Below are 20,000 nucleotides of genomic sequence, written 5' to 3' on the forward strand. Positions count from 1 at the left end.
TATAGACACTAGTGCCCTCTACCGGCCAGACGCCAAACTTGACACGAATTTACAGACACTAGCGCCACCTGCCGGCCAGAAGCCAAACTTGACACGAATTTACAGACACTAGCGCCACCTGCCGGCCAGAAGCCACACTTAACACGGTTTTATAGACACTAGCGCCCTCTGCCGGCCAGACGCCAAACTTGACACGAATTTACAGACACTAGCGCCACCTGCCGGCCAGAAGCCACACTTAACACGGTTTTATAGACACTAGCGCCCTCTGCCGGCCAGGCGCGAAACTTGCACGAATTCACAGACACTAGCGCCACCTGCCGGCCAGAAGCCACACTTAACACGAATTTACAGACACTAGCGCCACCTGCCGGCCAGAAGACAAACTAAACACGGTTTTATAGACACTAGCGCCCTCTGCCGGCCAGGCGCCAAACTTGACACGAATTTACAGACACTAGCGCCCTCTGCCGGCCAGAAGCCACACTTAACACGGTTTTATAGACACTAGTGCCCTCTACCGGCCAGACGCCAAACTTGACACGAATTTACAGACACTAGCGCCACCTGCCGGCCAGAAGCCACACTTAACACGGTTTTATAGACACTAGCGCCCTCTGCCGGCCAGGCGCCAAACTTGACACGGTTTTTTTTTTTCGATGTTATTACTATTTCATACAACTTTTATATGTTACACCTCGACAAGTTCTTATATCCTACCGGCCAGAAGAAAAACTAAACACGGTTTTATAGACACTAGCGCCACCTGCCGGCAAGAAGACAAACTAAACACGGTTTTATAGACACTAGCGCCCTCTGCCGGCCTGAAGCCACGCTTAACACGGTTTTATACACACTAGCGCCACCTGCCGGCCAGAAGACAAACTAAACACGGTTTTATAGACACTAGCGCCCTCTGCCAGCCAGACGCCAAACTTGACACGAATTTACAGACACTAGCGCCCTCTGCCGGCCAGAAGACAAACTAAACACGGTTTTATAGATACTAGCGCCCTCTGCCGGCCAGACGCCAAACTTGACACGAATTTACAGACACTAGCGCCACCTGCCGGCCAGAAGCCACACTTAACACGGTTTTATAGACACTAGCGCCCTCTGCCGGCCAGGCGCCAAACTTGCACGAATTCACAGACACTAGCGCCACCTGCCGGCCAGAAGCCACACTTAACACGGTTTTATAGACACTAGCGCCCTCTGCCGGCCAGAAGACAAACTAAACACGGTTTTATAGACACTAGCGCCACCTGCCGGCCAGAAGCCACACTTAACACGGTTTTATAGACACTAGCGCCCTCTGCCGGCCAGGCGCCAAACTTGACACGGTTTTTTTTTTTCGATGTTATTACTATTTCATACAACTTTTATATGTTACACCTCGACAAGTTCTTATATCCTACCGGCCAGAAGAAAAACTAAACACGGTTTTATAGACACTAGCGCCACCTGCCGGCAAGAAGACAAACTAAACACGGTTTTATAGACACTAGCGCCCTCTGCCGGCCTGAAGCCACGCTTAACACGGTTTTATACACACTAGCGCCACCTGCCGGCCAGAAGACAAACTAAACACGGTTTTATAGACACTAGCGCCCTCTGCCAGCCAGACGCCAAACTTGACACGAATTTACAGACACTAGCGCCCTCTGCCGGCCAGAAGACAAACTAAACACGGTTTTATAGACACTAGCGCCCTCTGCCGGCCAGGCGCCAAACTTGCACGAATTCACAGACACTAGCGCCACCTGCCGGCCAGAAGCCACACTTAACACGGTTTTATAGACACTAGCGCCCTCTGCCGGCCAGGCGCCAAACTTGCACGAATTCACAGACACTAGCGCCACCTGCCGGCCAGAAGCCACACTTAACACGGTTTTATAGACACTAGCGCCCTCTGCCGGCCAGAAGACAAACTAAACACGGTTTTATAGACACTAGCGCCCTCTGCCGGCCAGGCGCCAAACTTGACACGAATTTACAGACACTAGCGCCACCTGCCGGCCAGAAGCCACACTTAACACGGTTTTATAGACACTAGCGCCCTCTGCCGGCCAGACGCCAAACTTGACACGAATTTACAGACACTAGCGCCCTCTGCCGGCCAGAAGCCACACTTAACACGGTTTTATAGACACTAGTGCCCTCTACCGGCCAGACGCCAAACTTGACACGAATTTACAGACACTAGCGCCACCTGCCGGCCAGAAGCCACACTTAACACGGTTTTATAGACACTAGCGCCCTCTGCCGGCCAGGCGCCAAACTTGACACGGTTTTTTTTTTTCGATGTTATTACTATTTCATACAACTTTTATATGTTACACCTCGACAAGTTCTTATATCCTACCGGCCAGAAGAAAAACTAAACACGGTTTTATAGACACTAGCGCCACCTGCCGGCAAGAAGACAAACTAAACACGGTTTTATAGACACTAGCGCCCTCTGCCGGCCTGAAGCCACGCTTAACACGGTTTTATACACACTAGCGCCACCTGCCGGCCAGAAGACAAACTAAACACGGTTTTATAGACACTAGCGCCCTCTGCCAGCCAGACGCCAAACTTGACACGAATTTACAGACACTAGCGCCCTCTGCCGGCCAGAAGACAAACTAAACACGGTTTTATAGACACTAGCGCCCTCTGCCGGCCAGACGCCAAACTTGACACGAATTTACAGACACTAGCGCCACCTGCCGGCCAGAAGCCACACTTAACACGGTTTTATAGACACTAGCGCCCTCTGCCGGCCAGGCGCCAAACTTGCACGAATTCACAGACACTAGCGCCACCTGCCGGCCAGAAGCCACACTTAACACGGTTTTATAGACACTAGCGCCCTCTGCCGGCCAGAAGACAAACTAAACACGGTTTTATAGACACTAGCGCCCTCTGCCGGCCAGGCGCCAAACTTGACACGAATTTACAGACACTAGCGCCACCTGCCGGCCAGAAGCCACACTTAACACGGTTTTATAGACACTAGCGCCCTCTGCCGGCCAGGCGCCAAACTTGACACGAATTTACAGACACTAGCGCCCTCTGCCGGCCAGAAGCCACACTTAACACGGTTTTATAGACACTAGTGCCCTCTACCGGCCAGACGCCAAACTTGACACGAATTTACAGACACTAGCGCCACCTGCCGGCCAGAAGCCACACTTAACACGGTTTTATAGACACTAGCGCCCTCTGCCGGCCAGGCGCCAAACTTGACACGGTTTTTTTTTTTCGATGTTATTACTATTTCATACAACTTTTATATGTTACACCTCGACAAGTTCTTATATCCTACCGGCCAGAAGAAAAACTAAACACGGTTTTATAGACACTAGCGCCACCTGCCGGCAAGAAGACAAACTAAACACGGTTTTATAGACACTAGCGCCCTCTGCCGGCCTGAAGCCACGCTTAACACGGTTTTATACACACTAGCGCCACCTGCCGGCCAGAAGACAAACTAAACACGGTTTTATAGACACTAGCGCCCTCTGCCAGCCAGACGCCAAACTTGACACGAATTTACAGACACTAGCGCCCTCTGCCGGCCAGAAGACAAACTAAACACGGTTTTATAGACACTAGCGCCCTCTGCCGGCCAGACGCCAAACTTGACACGAATTTACAGACACTAGCGCCACCTGCCGGCCAGAAGCCACACTTAACACGGTTTTATAGACACTAGCGCCCTCTGCCGGCCAGGCGCCAAACTTGCACGAATTCACAGACACTAGCGCCACCTGCCGGCCAGAAGCCACACTTAACACGGTTTTATAGACACTAGCGCCCTCTGCCGGCCAGAAGACAAACTAAACACGGTTTTATAGACACTAGCGCCACCTGCCGGCCAGAAGCCACACTTAACACGGTTTTATAGACACTAGCGCCCTCTGCCGGCCAGGCGCCAAACTTGACACGGTTTTTTTTTTTCGATGTTATTACTATTTCATACAACTTTTATATGTTACACCTCGACAAGTTCTTATATCCTACCGGCCAGAAGAAAAACTAAACACGGTTTTATAGACACTAGCGCCACCTGCCGGCAAGAAGACAAACTAAACACGGTTTTAGAGACACTAGCGCCCTCTGCCGGCCTGAAGCCACGCTTAACACGGTTTTATACACACTAGCGCCACCTGCCGGCCAGAAGACAAACTAAACACGGTTTTATAGACACTAGCGCCCTCTGCCAGCCAGACGCCAAACTTGACACGAATTTACAGACACTAGCGCCCTCTGCCGGCCAGAAGACAAACTAAACACGGTTTTATAGACACTAGCGCCCTCTGCCGGCCAGACGCCAAACTTGACACGAATTTACAGACACTAGCGCCACCTGCCGGCCAGAAGCCACACTTAACACGGTTTTATAGACACTAGCGCCCTCTGCCGGCCAGGCGCCAAACTTGCACGAATTCACAGACACTAGCGCCACCTGCCGGCCAGAAGCCACACTTAACACGGTTTTATAGACACTAGCGCCACCTGCCGGCCAGAAGACAAACTAAACACGGTTTTATAGACACTAGCGCCCTCTGCCGGCCAGGCGCCAAACTTGACACGAATTTACAGACACTAGCGCCACCTGCCGGCCAGAAGCCACACTTAACACGGTTTTATAGACACTAGCGCCCTCTGCCGGCCAGGCGCCAAACTTGCACGAATTTACAGACACTAGCGCCCTCTGCCGGCCAGAAGCCACACTTAACACGGTTTTATAGACACTAGTGCCCTCTACCGGCCAGACGCCAAACTTGACACGAATTTACAGACACTAGCGCCACCTGCCGGCCAGAAGCCACACTTAACACGGTTTTATAGACACTAGCGCCCTCTGCCGGCCAGGCGCCAAACTTGACACGGTTTTTTTTTTTCGATGTTATTACTATTTCATACAACTTTTATATGTTACACCTCGACAAGTTCTTATATCCTACCGGCCAGAAGAAAAACTAAACACGGTTTTATAGACACTAGCGCCACCTGCCGGCAAGAAGACAAACTAAACACGGTTTTATAGACACTAGCGCCCTCTGCCGGCCTGAAGCCACGCTTAACACGGTTTTATACACACTAGCGCCACCTGCCGGCCAGAAGACAAACTAAACACGGTTTTATAGACACTAGCGCCCTCTGCCAGCCAGACGCCAAACTTGACACGAATTTACAGACACTAGCGCCCTCTGCCGGCCAGAAGACAAACTAAACACGGTTTTATAGACACTAGCGCCCTCTGCCGGCCAGACGCCAAACTTGACACGAATTTACAGACACTAGCGCCACCTGCCGGCCAGAAGCCACACTTAACACGGTTTTATAGACACTAGCGCCCTCTGCCGGCCAGGCGCCAAACTTGCACGAATTCACAGACACTAGCGCCACCTGCCGGCCAGAAGCCACACTTAACACGGTTTTATAGACACTAGTGCCCTCTACCGGCCAGACGCCAAACTTGACACGAATTTACAGACACTAGCGCCACCTGCCGGCCAGAAGCCACACTTAACACGGTTTTATAGACACTAGCGCCCTCTGCCGGCCAGACGCCAAACTTGACACGAATTTACAGACACTAGCGCCACCTGCCGGCCAGAAGCCACACTTAACACGGTTTTATAGACACTAGCGCCCTCTGCCGGCCAGGCGCGAAACTTGCACGAATTCACAGACACTAGCGCCACCTGCCGGCCAGAAGCCACACTTAACACGAATTTACAGACACTAGCGCCACCTGCCGGCCAGAAGACAAACTAAACACGGTTTTATAGACACTAGCGCCCTCTGCCGGCCAGGCGCCAAACTTGACACGAATTTACAGACACTAGCGCCCTCTGCCGGCCAGAAGCCACACTTAACACGGTTTTATAGACACTAGTGCCCTCTACCGGCCAGACGCCAAACTTGACACGAATTTACAGACACTAGCGCCACCTGCCGGCCAGAAGCCACACTTAACACGGTTTTATAGACACTAGCGCCCTCTGCCGGCCAGGCGCCAAACTTGACACGGTTTTTTTTTTTCGATGTTATTACTATTTCATACAACTTTTATATGTTACACCTCGACAAGTTCTTATATCCTACCGGCCAGAAGAAAAACTAAACACGGTTTTATAGACACTAGCGCCACCTGCCGGCAAGAAGACAAACTAAACACGGTTTTATAGACACTAGCGCCCTCTGCCGGCCTGAAGCCACGCTTAACACGGTTTTATACACACTAGCGCCACCTGCCGGCCAGAAGACAAACTAAACACGGTTTTATAGACACTAGCGCCCTCTGCCAGCCAGACGCCAAACTTGACACGAATTTACAGACACTAGCGCCCTCTGCCGGCCAGAAGACAAACTAAACACGGTTTTATAGATACTAGCGCCCTCTGCCGGCCAGACGCCAAACTTGACACGAATTTACAGACACTAGCGCCACCTGCCGGCCAGAAGCCACACTTAACACGGTTTTATAGACACTAGCGCCCTCTGCCGGCCAGGCGCCAAACTTGCACGAATTCACAGACACTAGCGCCACCTGCCGGCCAGAAGCCACACTTAACACGGTTTTATAGACACTAGCGCCCTCTGCCGGCCAGAAGACAAACTAAACACGGTTTTATAGACACTAGCGCCACCTGCCGGCCAGAAGCCACACTTAACACGGTTTTATAGACACTAGCGCCCTCTGCCGGCCAGGCGCCAAACTTGACACGGTTTTTTTTTTTCGATGTTATTACTATTTCATACAACTTTTATATGTTACACCTCGACAAGTTCTTATATCCTACCGGCCAGAAGAAAAACTAAACACGGTTTTATAGACACTAGCGCCACCTGCCGGCAAGAAGACAAACTAAACACGGTTTTATAGACACTAGCGCCCTCTGCCGGCCTGAAGCCACGCTTAACACGGTTTTATACACACTAGCGCCACCTGCCGGCCAGAAGACAAACTAAACACGGTTTTATAGACACTAGCGCCCTCTGCCAGCCAGACGCCAAACTTGACACGAATTTACAGACACTAGCGCCCTCTGCCGGCCAGAAGACAAACTAAACACGGTTTTATAGACACTAGCGCCCTCTGCCGGCCAGGCGCCAAACTTGCACGAATTCACAGACACTAGCGCCACCTGCCGGCCAGAAGCCACACTTAACACGGTTTTATAGACACTAGCGCCCTCTGCCGGCCAGGCGCCAAACTTGCACGAATTCACAGACACTAGCGCCACCTGCCGGCCAGAAGCCACACTTAACACGGTTTTATAGACACTAGCGCCCTCTGCCGGCCAGAAGACAAACTAAACACGGTTTTATAGACACTAGCGCCCTCTGCCGGCCAGGCGCCAAACTTGACACGAATTTACAGACACTAGCGCCACCTGCCGGCCAGAAGCCACACTTAACACGGTTTTATAGACACTAGCGCCCTCTGCCGGCCAGACGCCAAACTTGACACGAATTTACAGACACTAGCGCCCTCTGCCGGCCAGAAGCCACACTTAACACGGTTTTATAGACACTAGTGCCCTCTACCGGCCAGACGCCAAACTTGACACGAATTTACAGACACTAGCGCCACCTGCCGGCCAGAAGCCACACTTAACACGGTTTTATAGACACTAGCGCCCTCTGCCGGCCAGGCGCCAAACTTGACACGGTTTTTTTTTTTCGATGTTATTACTATTTCATACAACTTTTATATGTTACACCTCGACAAGTTCTTATATCCTACCGGCCAGAAGAAAAACTAAACACGGTTTTATAGACACTAGCGCCACCTGCCGGCAAGAAGACAAACTAAACACGGTTTTATAGACACTAGCGCCCTCTGCCGGCCTGAAGCCACGCTTAACACGGTTTTATACACACTAGCGCCACCTGCCGGCCAGAAGACAAACTAAACACGGTTTTATAGACACTAGCGCCCTCTGCCAGCCAGACGCCAAACTTGACACGAATTTACAGACACTAGCGCCCTCTGCCGGCCAGAAGACAAACTAAACACGGTTTTATAGACACTAGCGCCCTCTGCCGGCCAGACGCCAAACTTGACACGAATTTACAGACACTAGCGCCACCTGCCGGCCAGAAGCCACACTTAACACGGTTTTATAGACACTAGCGCCCTCTGCCGGCCAGGCGCCAAACTTGCACGAATTCACAGACACTAGCGCCACCTGCCGGCCAGAAGCCACACTTAACACGGTTTTATAGACACTAGCGCCCTCTGCCGGCCAGAAGACAAACTAAACACGGTTTTATAGACACTAGCGCCCTCTGCCGGCCAGGCGCCAAACTTGACACGAATTTACAGACACTAGCGCCACCTGCCGGCCAGAAGCCACACTTAACACGGTTTTATAGACACTAGCGCCCTCTGCCGGCCAGGCGCCAAACTTGACACGAATTTACAGACACTAGCGCCCTCTGCCGGCCAGAAGCCACACTTAACACGGTTTTATAGACACTAGTGCCCTCTACCGGCCAGACGCCAAACTTGACACGAAATTACAGACACTAGCGCCACCTGCCGGCCAGAAGCCACACTTAACACGGTTTTATAGACACTAGCGCCCTCTGCCGGCCAGGCGCCAAACTTGACACGGTTTTTTTTTTTCGATGTTATTACTATTTCATACAACTTTTATATGTTACACCTCGACAAGTTCTTATATCCTACCGGCCAGAAGAAAAACTAAACACGGTTTTATAGACACTAGCGCCACCTGCCGGCAAGAAGACAAACTAAACACGGTTTTATAGACACTAGCGCCCTCTGCCGGCCTGAAGCCACGCTTAACACGGTTTTATACACACTAGCGCCACCTGCCGGCCAGAAGACAAACTAAACACGGTTTTATAGACACTAGCGCCCTCTGCCAGCCAGACGCCAAACTTGACACGAATTTACAGACACTAGCGCCCTCTGCCGGCCAGAAGACAAACTAAACACGGTTTTATAGACACTAGCGCCCTCTGCCGGCCAGACGCCAAACTTGACACGAATTTACAGACACTAGCGCCACCTGCCGGCCAGAAGCCACACTTAACACGGTTTTATAGACACTAGCGCCCTCTGCCGGCCAGGCGCCAAACTTGCACGAATTCACAGACACTAGCGCCACCTGCCGGCCAGAAGCCACACTTAACACGGTTTTATAGACACTAGTGCCCTCTACCGGCCAGACGCCAAACTTGACACGAATTTACAGACACTAGCGCCACCTGCCGGCCAGAAGCCACACTTAACACGGTTTTATAGACACTAGCGCCCTCTGCCGGCCAGACGCCAAACTTGACACGAATTTACAGACACTAGCGCCACCTGCCGGCCAGAAGCCACACTTAACACGGTTTTATAGACACTAGCGCCCTCTGCCGGCCAGGCGCGAAACTTGCACGAATTCACAGACACTAGCGCCACCTGCCGGCCAGAAGCCACACTTAACACGAATTTACAGACACTAGCGCCACCTGCCGGCCAGAAGACAAACTAAACACGGTTTTATAGACACTAGCGCCCTCTGCCGGCCAGGCGCCAAACTTGACACGATTTTACAGACACTAGCGCCCTCTGCCGGCCAGAAGCCACACTTAACACGGTTTTATAGACACTAGTGCCCTCTACCGGCCAGACGCCAAACTTGACACGAATTTACAGACACTAGCGCCACCTGCCGGCCAGAAGCCACACTTAACACGGTTTTATAGACACTAGCGCCCTCTGCCGGCCAGGCGCCAAACTTGACACGGTTTTTTTTTTTCGATGTTATTACTATTTCATACAACTTTTATATGTTACACCTCGACAAGTTCTTATATCCTACCGGCCAGAAGAAAAACTAAACACGGTTTTATAGACACTAGCGCCACCTGCCGGCAAGAAGACAAACTAAACACGGTTTTATAGACACTAGCGCCCTCTGCCGGCCTGAAGCCACGCTTTACACGGTTTTATACACACTAGCGCCACCTGCCGGCCAGAAGACAAACTAAACACGGTTTTATAGACACTAGCGCCCTCTGCCAGCCAGACGCCAAACTTGACACGAATTTACAGACACTAGCGCCCTCTGCCGGCCAGAAGACAAACTAAACACGGTTTTATAGATACTAGCGCCCTCTGCCGGCCAGACGCCAAACTTGACACGAATTTACAGACACTAGCGCCACCTGCTGGCCAGAAGCCACACTTAACACGGTTTTATAGACACTAGCGCCCTCTGCCGGCCAGGCGCCAAACTTGCACGAATTCACAGACACTAGCGCCACCTGCCGGCCAGAAGCCACACTTAACACGGTTTTATAGACACTAGCGCCCTCTGCCGGCCAGAAGACAAACTAAACACGGTTTCATAGACACTAGCGCCACCTGCCGGCCAGAAGCCACACTTAACACGGTTTTATAGACACTAGCGCCCTCTGCCGGCCAGGCGCCAAACTTGACACGGTTTTTTTTTTCGATGTTATTACTATTTCATACAACTTTTATATGTTACACCTCGACAAGTTCTTATATCCTACCGGCCAGAAGAAAAACTAAACACGGTTTTATAGACACTAGCGCCACCTGCCGGCAAGAAGACAAACTAAACACGGTTTTATAGACACTAGCGCCCTCTGCCGGCCAGAAGCCACGCTTAACACGGTTTTATACACACTAGCGCCACCTGCCGGCCAGAAGACAAACTAAACACGGTTTTATAGACACTAGCGCCCTCTGCCAGCCAGACGCCAAACTTGACACGAATTTACTGACACTAGCGCCCTCTGCCGGCCAGAAGACAAACTAAACACGGTTTTATAGACACTAGCGCCCTCTGCCGGCCAGACGCCAAACTTGACACGAATTTACAGACACTAGCGCCACCTGCCGGCCAGAAGCCACACTTAACACGGTTTTATAGACACTAGCGCCCTCTGCCGGCCAGGCGCCAAACTTGCACGAATTCACAGACACTAGCGCCACCTGCCGGCCAGAAGCCACACTTAACACGGTTTTATAGACACTAGCGCCCTCTGCCGGCCAGGCGCCAAACTTGACACGAATTTACAGACACTAGCGCCCTCTGCCGGCCAGAAGCCACACTTAACACGGTTTTATAGACACTAGTGCCCTCTACCGGCCAGACGCCAAACTTGACACGAATTTACAGACACTAGCGCCACCTGCCGGCCAGAAGCCACACTTAACACGGTTTTATAGACACTAGCGCCCTCTGCCGGCCAGGCGCCAAACTTGACACGGTTTTTTTTTTTCGATGTTATTACTATTTCATACAACTTTTATATGTTACACCTCGACAAGTTCTTATATCCTACCGGCCAGAAGAAAAACTAAACACGGTTTTATAGACACTAGCGCCCTCTGCCGGCCAGACGCCAAACTTGACACGAATTTACAGACACTAGCGCCATCTGCCGGCCAGAAGCCACACTTAACACGGTTTTATAGACACTAGTGCCCTCTACCGGCCAGACGCCAAACTTGACACGAATTTACAGACACTAGCGCCACCTGCCGGCCAGAAGCCACACTTAACACGGTTTTATAGACACTAGCGCCCTCTGCCGGCCAGGCGCCAAACTTGACACGGTTTTATAGACACTAGCGCCACCTGCCGGCCAGAAGACAAACTTAACACGGTTTTATAGACACTAGCGCCCTCTGCCGGCCAGGCGCCAAACTTTCAATTTTCGCAATTCATCTTTTTCGACAAGTTCCTAAGTCGAGCGGAATAAAATTTCACAATAATTGTTTTTTATTATTATCACTAATTTTATACAACTTTTATATAATGCACCTCGGACGTTCATACATCGAGCGGTCATCTAATTTCATAATACTGTTTTCCGTTATTGTTAATACTTTTCATAACACTTTTATATAATATACCTCGAACGGCTCCTACATACAAAACATCTCCATTCAATTTTCGCAATTCATCTTTTTCGACAAGTTCTTATATCGAGCGGAATATAATTTCATACTACTTGTTTTTCATTATTATCACTAATTTAATACAACTTTTATATAATACATCTCGGACGTTCATACATCGAGCGGCGATCTAATTTCATAATACTTTTTTCCGTTATTGTTAATATTTTCATAGCACTTTTATATTATATACCTCGAACGGCTCCTACATAAAAAACAACTCCATTCAACTTTCACAATTCATCTTTTTCGACAAGTTCCTAAGTCGAGCGGAATATAATTTCATACTACTTGTTTTTCATTATTATCACTAATTTAATACAACTTTTATATAATACATCTCGGACGTTCATACATCGAGCGGCGATCTAATTTCATAATACTTTTTTCCGTTATTGTTAATATTTTCATAGCACTTTTATATAATATACCTCGAACGGCTCCTACATACAAAACATCTCCATTCAACTTTCACAATTCATCTTTTTCGACAAGTTCATATATTTAGGGAAAATCTCATTTCATAATACTTGTTTTTCATAATTATTACTATTTTCATACAACTTTTATATAATACATCTCGTACGTTCGTTCATCGAGCGGCGATCTAATTTCATAATACATTTTTTCCGTTATTGTTAATATTTTCCATAACACTTTTATATAATATACCTCGAACGGTTCCTACATACAAAACATCTCCATTCAACTTTCACAATTCATCTTTTTCGACAAGTTCATATATTTAGGGAAAATCTCATTTCATAATACTTGTTTTTCATAATTATTACTATTTTCATACAACTTTTATATAATACATCTCGTACGTTCGTTCATCGAGCGGCGATCTAATTTCATAATACATTTTTTCCGTTATTGTTAATATTTTCCATAACACTTTTATATAATATACCTCGAACGGCTCCTACATACAAAACATCTCCATTCAATTTTCGCAATTCATCTTTTTCGACAAGTTCTTATATCGAGCGGAATATAATTTCATACTACTTGTTTTTCATTATTATCACTAATTTAATACAACTTTTATATAATACATCTCGGACGTTCATACATCGAGCGGCGATCTAATTTCATAATACTTTTTTCCGTTATTGTTAATATTTTCATAGCACTTTTATATTATATACCTCGAACGGCTCCTACATAAAAAACAACTCCATTCAACTTTCACAATTCATCTTTTTCGACAAGTTCCTAAGTCGAGCGGAATATAATTTCATACTACTTGTTTTTCATTATTATCACTAATTTAATACAACTTTTATATAATACATCTCGGACGTTCATACATCGAGCGGCGATCTAATTTCATAATACTTTTTTCCGTTATTGTTAATATTTTCATAGCACTTTTATATAATATACCTCGAACGGCTCCTACATACAAAACATCTCCATTCAACTTTCACAATTCATCTTTTTCGACAAGTTCATATATTTAGGGAAAATCTCATTTCATAATACTTGTTTTTCATAATTATTACTATTTTCATACAACTTTTATATAATACATCTCGTACGTTCGTTCATCGAGCGGCGATCTAATTTCATAATACATTTTTTCCGTTATTGTCAATATTTTCCATAACACTTTTATATAATATACCTCGAACGGCTCCTACACACAAAACGTCTCCATTCAACTTTCACAATTCATTTTTTTCGAAAAGTTCCTATATCGAGCGGAATATAATTTCGTTATACTTCATTTTTCATTATTATCACTATTTTCATACAACTTTTATATAATACATCTCGTACGTTCGTACATCGAGCGGCAATCTAATTTCATAATACTTTTTTTCCGTTATTGTTAATATTTTCCATAACACTTTTACGTCTCGGACGGTATGAAGTTTCATAATACTTCTTTTTAATATTCATAATACATCTTTTATATATTTTCACTATACATCTTTATTAATGTTAATGTAGAAAGCGTACCGTTGTACAGCGCACATATATGTGTGGTGTATCGAAGTTGACGTCTCGTTAAATTTTAATGAACTCGTTATAATTTACGTAAAGACGTTGTATCGGTCATTCCACATTATAGTGGATTATATAGTTTTCTGAAAGGGTCCCCGTTCTCCTCCAATATATTATCGTATATTGCTAGCGGTTCCCTTTTTAGATATTATATCAATATATCCACAAATTAAATTATATATTGCGAGATCGCGAATTTAGCTAGCGTTTTACCGCGAGCGATTCATATGCGATCGTCTATAAAAATATATATAATAATATAACATTTATATTATTACACAAAATTGCGATAACTCTCATTATTCCGAGCGAGAATAAAAATTTCGTTCATTATTATCTAATTGTAAACCATGTCGCTTACAATCTAGCGAAGGGTAGAGATAATGTCGAAATTCTATTCCGGTCGACGTAATTATATCTTATTTAAAATATCATTTCGATTAAATTTTAGATAAATTTATAGTCGATTCGGTGAAAATTTTATGAAATATAAGAAAAATATATTATAATATATAAAGCGTGGCGCCGAAAATTATATATTTTCAATAATAAGCGCAGCAAACACCACGCAAACGAAAAAGTAAATAACAATGTGTTTATTATATACGAGAATATAGATGAATATAAAATATTATGTGTATAAATATAAAATATATGTAATATGAAAAAACGTCATCATAATTCTCATCCTCACATTATGTGGTGGATATTGTTATTAAAACTTTTTCGATAATAGTTTTATTATATATAAAATACACAAATAGTAGTTCCCTGGTTGATCCTGCCAGTAGTCATATGCTTGTCTCAAAGATTAAGCCATGCATGTCTCAGTACAAGCCAAATTAAGGTGAAACCGCGAAAGGCTCATTAAATCAGTTATGGTTCCTTAGATCGTACCCACATTTACTTGGATAACTGTGGTAATTCTAGAGCTAATACATGCAAACAGAGTTCCGACCGGAGACGGAAGGAGCGCTTTTATTAGATCAAAACCAATCGGTGGCGGGCTTGCTCGTCATCGTACAATTTGGTGACTCTGAATAACTTTTCGCTGATCGCACGGTCTCGCACCGGCGACGCATCTTTCAAATGTCTGCCTTATCAACTGTCGATGGTAGGTTCTGCGCCTACCATGGTTGTAACGGGTAACGGGGAATCAGGGTTCGATTCCGGAGAGGGAGCCTGAGAAACGGCTACCACATCCAAGGAAGGCAGCAGGCGCGCAAATTACCCACTCCCGGCACGGGGAGGTAGTGACGAAAAATAACGATACGGGACTCATCCGAGGCCCCGTAATCGGAATGAGTACACTCTAAACCCTTTAACGAGGATCAATTGGAGGGCAAGTCTGGTGCCAGCAGCCGCGGTAATTCCAGCTCCAATAGCGTATATTAAAGTTGTTGCGGTTAAAAAGCTCGTAGTCGAATCTGTGTCCCACGCCGCTGGTTCATCGTACGCGGTGTCAACTGGCGTGTCGTGGGACGTCCTGCCGGTGGGCTTAGCTCGCAAGGGCGGCCCAACTCAATCCCGCCGCGGTGCTCTTGACTGAGTGTCGAGGTGGGCCGGCACGTTTACTTTGAACAAATTAGAGTGCTTAAAGCAGGCCAAAATTTTGCCTGAATACTGTGTGCATGGAATAATGGAATAGGACCTCGGTTCTATTTTGTTGGTTTTCGGAACCCCGAGGTAATGATTAATAGGAACGGATGGGGGCATTCGTATTGCGACGTTAGAGGTGAAATTCTTGGATCGTCGCAAGACGGACAGAAGCGAAAGCATTTGCCAAAAACGCTTTCATTGATCAAGAACGAAAGTTAGAGGTTCGAAGGCGATCAGATACCGCCCTAGTTCTAACCATAAACGATGCCAGCTAGCGATCCGCCGACGTTCCTCCGATGACTCGGCGGGCAGCTTCCGGGAAACCAAAGCTTTTGGGTTCCGGGGGAAGTATGGTTGCAAAGCTGAAACTTAAAGGAATTGACGGAAGGGCACCACCAGGAGTGGAGCCTGCGGCTTAATTTGACTCAACACGGGAAACCTCACCAGGCCCGGACACCGGAAGGATTGACAGATTGAGAGCTCTTTCTTGATTCGGTGGGTGGTGGTGCATGGCCGTTCTTAGTTGGTGGAGCGATTTGTCTGGTTAATTCCGATAACGAACGAGACTCTAGCCTGCTAACTAGGCGTATTTCGACATCCCAAAGGCCCGTCGGTATTGAGTTTCGGCTCTTGCCGTTCGCGGTTTTTACTGTCGGCGTACAAATAATTCTTCTTAGAGGGACAGGCGGCTTCTAGCCGCACGAGATTGAGCAATAACAGGTCTGTGATGCCCTTAGATGTTCTGGGCCGCACGCGCGCTACACTGAAGGAATCAGCGTGTCCTCCCTGGCCGAGCGGCCCGGGTAACCCGCTGAACCTCCTTCGTGCTAGGGATTGGGGCTTGCAATTGTTCCCCATGAACGAGGAATTCCCAGTAAGCGCGAGTCATAAGCTCGCGTTGATTACGTCCCTGCCCTTTGTACACACCGCCCGTCGCTACTACCGATTGAATGATTTAGTGAGGTCTTCGGACTGAGCGCGGTGGCGTTTCGGCGTCGCCGATGCTTCGGAAAGATGACCAAACTTGATCATTTAGAGGAAGTAAAAGTCGTAACAAGGTTTCCGTAGGTGAACCTGCGGAAGGATCATTACAGAGTATTTGTTCGTTTTTAAACAAAAAATAAAAAAACGAAATCAAGTCTGTATTATTATATTATATATAATTGTGAAAGAAATTTTTCTTTTCTACAAAATAATCGAACTCTTCAAAAGAAAATTTATATATGATATAAATATATGATGTATATATATTGAAATTTTTTTTTTTTTTTTTTATAAAATTCGAACAAGTTTCGAATAATATTTAAAAAAAAAAAAGATAAATATATTTCATACGTCTATAAAATATATATCTACATATATAAATTTACAGTAAAAATAACGAAAAATTTTTATCATAGATTAGTAGAAGGAGTCGACGACGACGACGACGACGAACGACGATGACGACACAATAGTAGTAACAATATATTTTTATTATTATATATATATATATTAACGATTGACAGAACGATCATTAACAAAATTTCTTGTTAACTAAAAACGTTCTAATATAAAGAATCGTTATTATAATAAACGAAAAATATATAGATTATTGAAACGTCGTCTGTTGTTGTTGTTGTTGTTGTTGTCGTCGTGTGTGTCTGTCTTCTGTATTTTTATGGAGAAATTTTATTTCGTTTTTTTATTATTACATAAGTTTTTTATCGATCGAAGGTAATACAAAAAAATTTCGACAATATTATATGTGATGATGATTATGTGAGATGATAAGACATTTTCTTCATCCGGGTACCTAAACGAAACTTTTAAGCACGTGTCGATTCTTTCGATATGTATAAAAATTCGTTTTAGAAATAATATTTCACGTATTATTTCGAAGGTGTTCGAAGATGATTTACGCCCGACCGTGTCGAAATTTGTATAAAACTTTCAAGATTAAAAAACTTGTAATAATTAAGAGGAATATATCGTGCGAGATATCTGTCTATGCGCGCCTCGTTTGTAATAAAACATGTGCAGCGGTTAAAATTTATCGGATATTTTTAAGTACGATATTATAATTTCTCTAAAATTTATATATAATTACCATTTAATAAATAATATATATATATATATATATATATATATATATATATAATGTCGTTAGATAATTCTATACGCGTATAAAATATTATAATATTATTATTAATTTAATAATCAAATATTAAAAATACGACGAATAGAATATGAGAAAACGACATAATAAAATGATTACCCTGAACGGTGAATCACTTGGCTCGTGGGTCGATGAAGAACGCAGCTAATTGCGCGTCAACTTGTGAACTGCAGGACACATGAACATCGACATTTCGAACGCACATTGCGGTCCTCGGATACTCGTTCCCGGACCACTCCTGACTGAGGGTCGTATCAATTTAAAAGACTGCTTAGAATTTAAAATTTTTCAATTTATTATAGAAAAATAAATGACTAAGCGTGTTGGATGTGTGAGACACAATAACGCACACTAAAAGAAAACACACGCACATACTATAAACTTGTGCGTATTTTTTTTTTGTGCGGCATCCTAAAATGCGAAAAGCAGCGTAAATTTTTTATAGAAAAAATTTGCGCAATTTTTGAACACAACGACGCTATTACTACCATAAATTGATCGTGTGTATTTTTATATGAAATACATAAAATTTGTTTGGTAGAGTTATATTTACGTATATATAGTCGATAAATAAGTGTATATATTATATATATTTAAAATGATAACGCGGTCGTCGTGTCCGAGAGAAATAATAAAGTTTCGAAGACTGGACGTCTGACCAGTGTTTTTTTTTATATCATTTATACTGTATCGACAAAATATATGAATTTATATATATATATATATATATATATATATATATGTATAACTTGCTCTGCCGCCTCTATAAATAAAAACAAATAATGTTATATTTCATATAATGTGATTAAACACACGTTTTTTTTTTGTGATATTTTAGCGAATTGTATTTAAATATTATAGATATATTATAATATATCGACCTCAGAGCAGGTGAGATTACCCGCTGAATTTAAGCATATTACTAAGCGGAGGAAAAGAAACTAACTAGGATTCCCTTAGTAGCTGCGAGCGAACAGGGAAAAGCCCAGCACCGAATCCCGTGGTCGATATCGGCCACCGGGAAATGTGGTGTTAGGGAGGATCCGTTTATCACGAGATCGTGCGGCGCGTCCAAGTCCTTCTTGAACGGGGCCACAGCCCATAGAGGGTGCCAGGCCCGTAGCGACCGTTGCCGATTGCGTGAGGATCTCTCCTGAGAGTCGGGTTGCTTGAGAGTGCAGCCCTAAGTGGGTGGTAAACTCCATCTAAGGCTAAATATGACCACGAGACCGATAGCGAACAAGTACCGTGAGGGAAAGTTGAAAAGCACTTTGAAGAGAGAGTTCAAGAGTACGTGAAACCGTTCAGGGGTAAACCTGAGAAACCCGAAAGGTCGAAAGAGGAAATTCATTCGCGTTTCGATAATTGAAGTTGAACGTTTGTATGACGGATATTGTTGTTGTTTCGGCAACACAATAAATCGCGTTTTACGTTTTTCTAATCGATATCGAACGCGTGCACTTTTCCTCTAGTAGGACGTCGTGATCCGTTGGGTGTCTGTTTAAGACTCGAGGTGGAGACCACTTGATTTTTTCATGCGGACCCTCGATATTCCGACAGACTCGCTCGACGGTACAAATATGGCGCGGGGCCGCTAAATTATAATTAGCGTTCGGCCCGTAGCAAGAGCGTTTCGTGTTTGACGGTAATCGGACATAATGCCGATTCTGTCCCGGAACGACTGTTGGTTACGGTGTTCTCGAACAGACCTCGTTTCGAAACGCCGATCAACGACGCTATCGATTTGGGTAATTTCAGGACCCGTCTTGAAACACGGACCAAGGAGTCTAGCATGTGCGCGAGTCATTGGGAAATAACTAAACCTAAAGGCGTAATGAAAGTAAAGGTTTACCTCGCGTAGACCAAGGGAGGATAAGCGATTTGCTTTTTTAATAAATTGGATCGCTTCGCACTCCCGGGGCGTCTCGTTCTCATTACGAGAAGAGGCGCACCAAGAGCGTACACGCTGGGACCCGAAAGATGGTGAACTATGCCTGGTCAGGACGAAGTCAGGGGAAACCCTGATGGAGGTCCGTAGCGATTCTGACGTGCAAATCGATCGTCGGAACTGGGTATAGGGGCGAAAGACTAATCGAACCATCTAGTAGCTGGTTCCCTCCGAAGTTTCCCTCAGGATAGCTGGCGCTCGTAGCGTACGAGTTTCATCCGGTAAAGCGAATGATTAGAGGCATTGGGGTCGAAACGACCTCAACCTATTCTCAAACTTTAAATGGGTGAGATCTCCGGCTTGCTCGAACTTATGAAGCCGCG

The 20,000-nt window shown here is 45.5% G+C and overlaps 3 non-coding genes across 3 annotated transcripts in view; all 3 read left to right on the top strand.

Moving 5' to 3' along the window:
* Positions 1-14,740: 14,740 nt before the first annotated feature.
* Positions 14,741-16,662, top strand: LOC130452048 (small subunit ribosomal RNA). The gene has a single exon (XR_008910828.1). It is a non-coding gene; the product is annotated as a small subunit ribosomal RNA (ribosomal RNA).
* Positions 16,663-17,825: 1,163 nt separating this feature from the next.
* Positions 17,826-17,981, top strand: LOC130452068 (5.8S ribosomal RNA). Its single transcript, XR_008910846.1, has one exon. It is a non-coding gene; the product is annotated as a 5.8S ribosomal RNA (ribosomal RNA).
* A 625-nt stretch (positions 17,982-18,606) lies between these two features.
* The window catches only part of LOC130452058 (large subunit ribosomal RNA), a 4,097-nt gene continuing 2,703 nt past the window's right edge, over positions 18,607-20,000 (top strand). Inside the window, exon 1 of the ribosomal RNA XR_008910838.1 lies at positions 18,607-20,000. This exon is cut by the window's right edge and continues 2,703 nt beyond it. This is a non-coding gene — a ribosomal RNA (large subunit ribosomal RNA).

This window comes from Diorhabda sublineata, unplaced genomic scaffold (assembly GCF_026230105.1).
Source record: "Diorhabda sublineata isolate icDioSubl1.1 unplaced genomic scaffold, icDioSubl1.1 Dsub_13, whole genome shotgun sequence".
NCBI classification, from domain to species: domain Eukaryota; kingdom Metazoa; phylum Arthropoda; class Insecta; order Coleoptera; family Chrysomelidae; genus Diorhabda; species Diorhabda sublineata.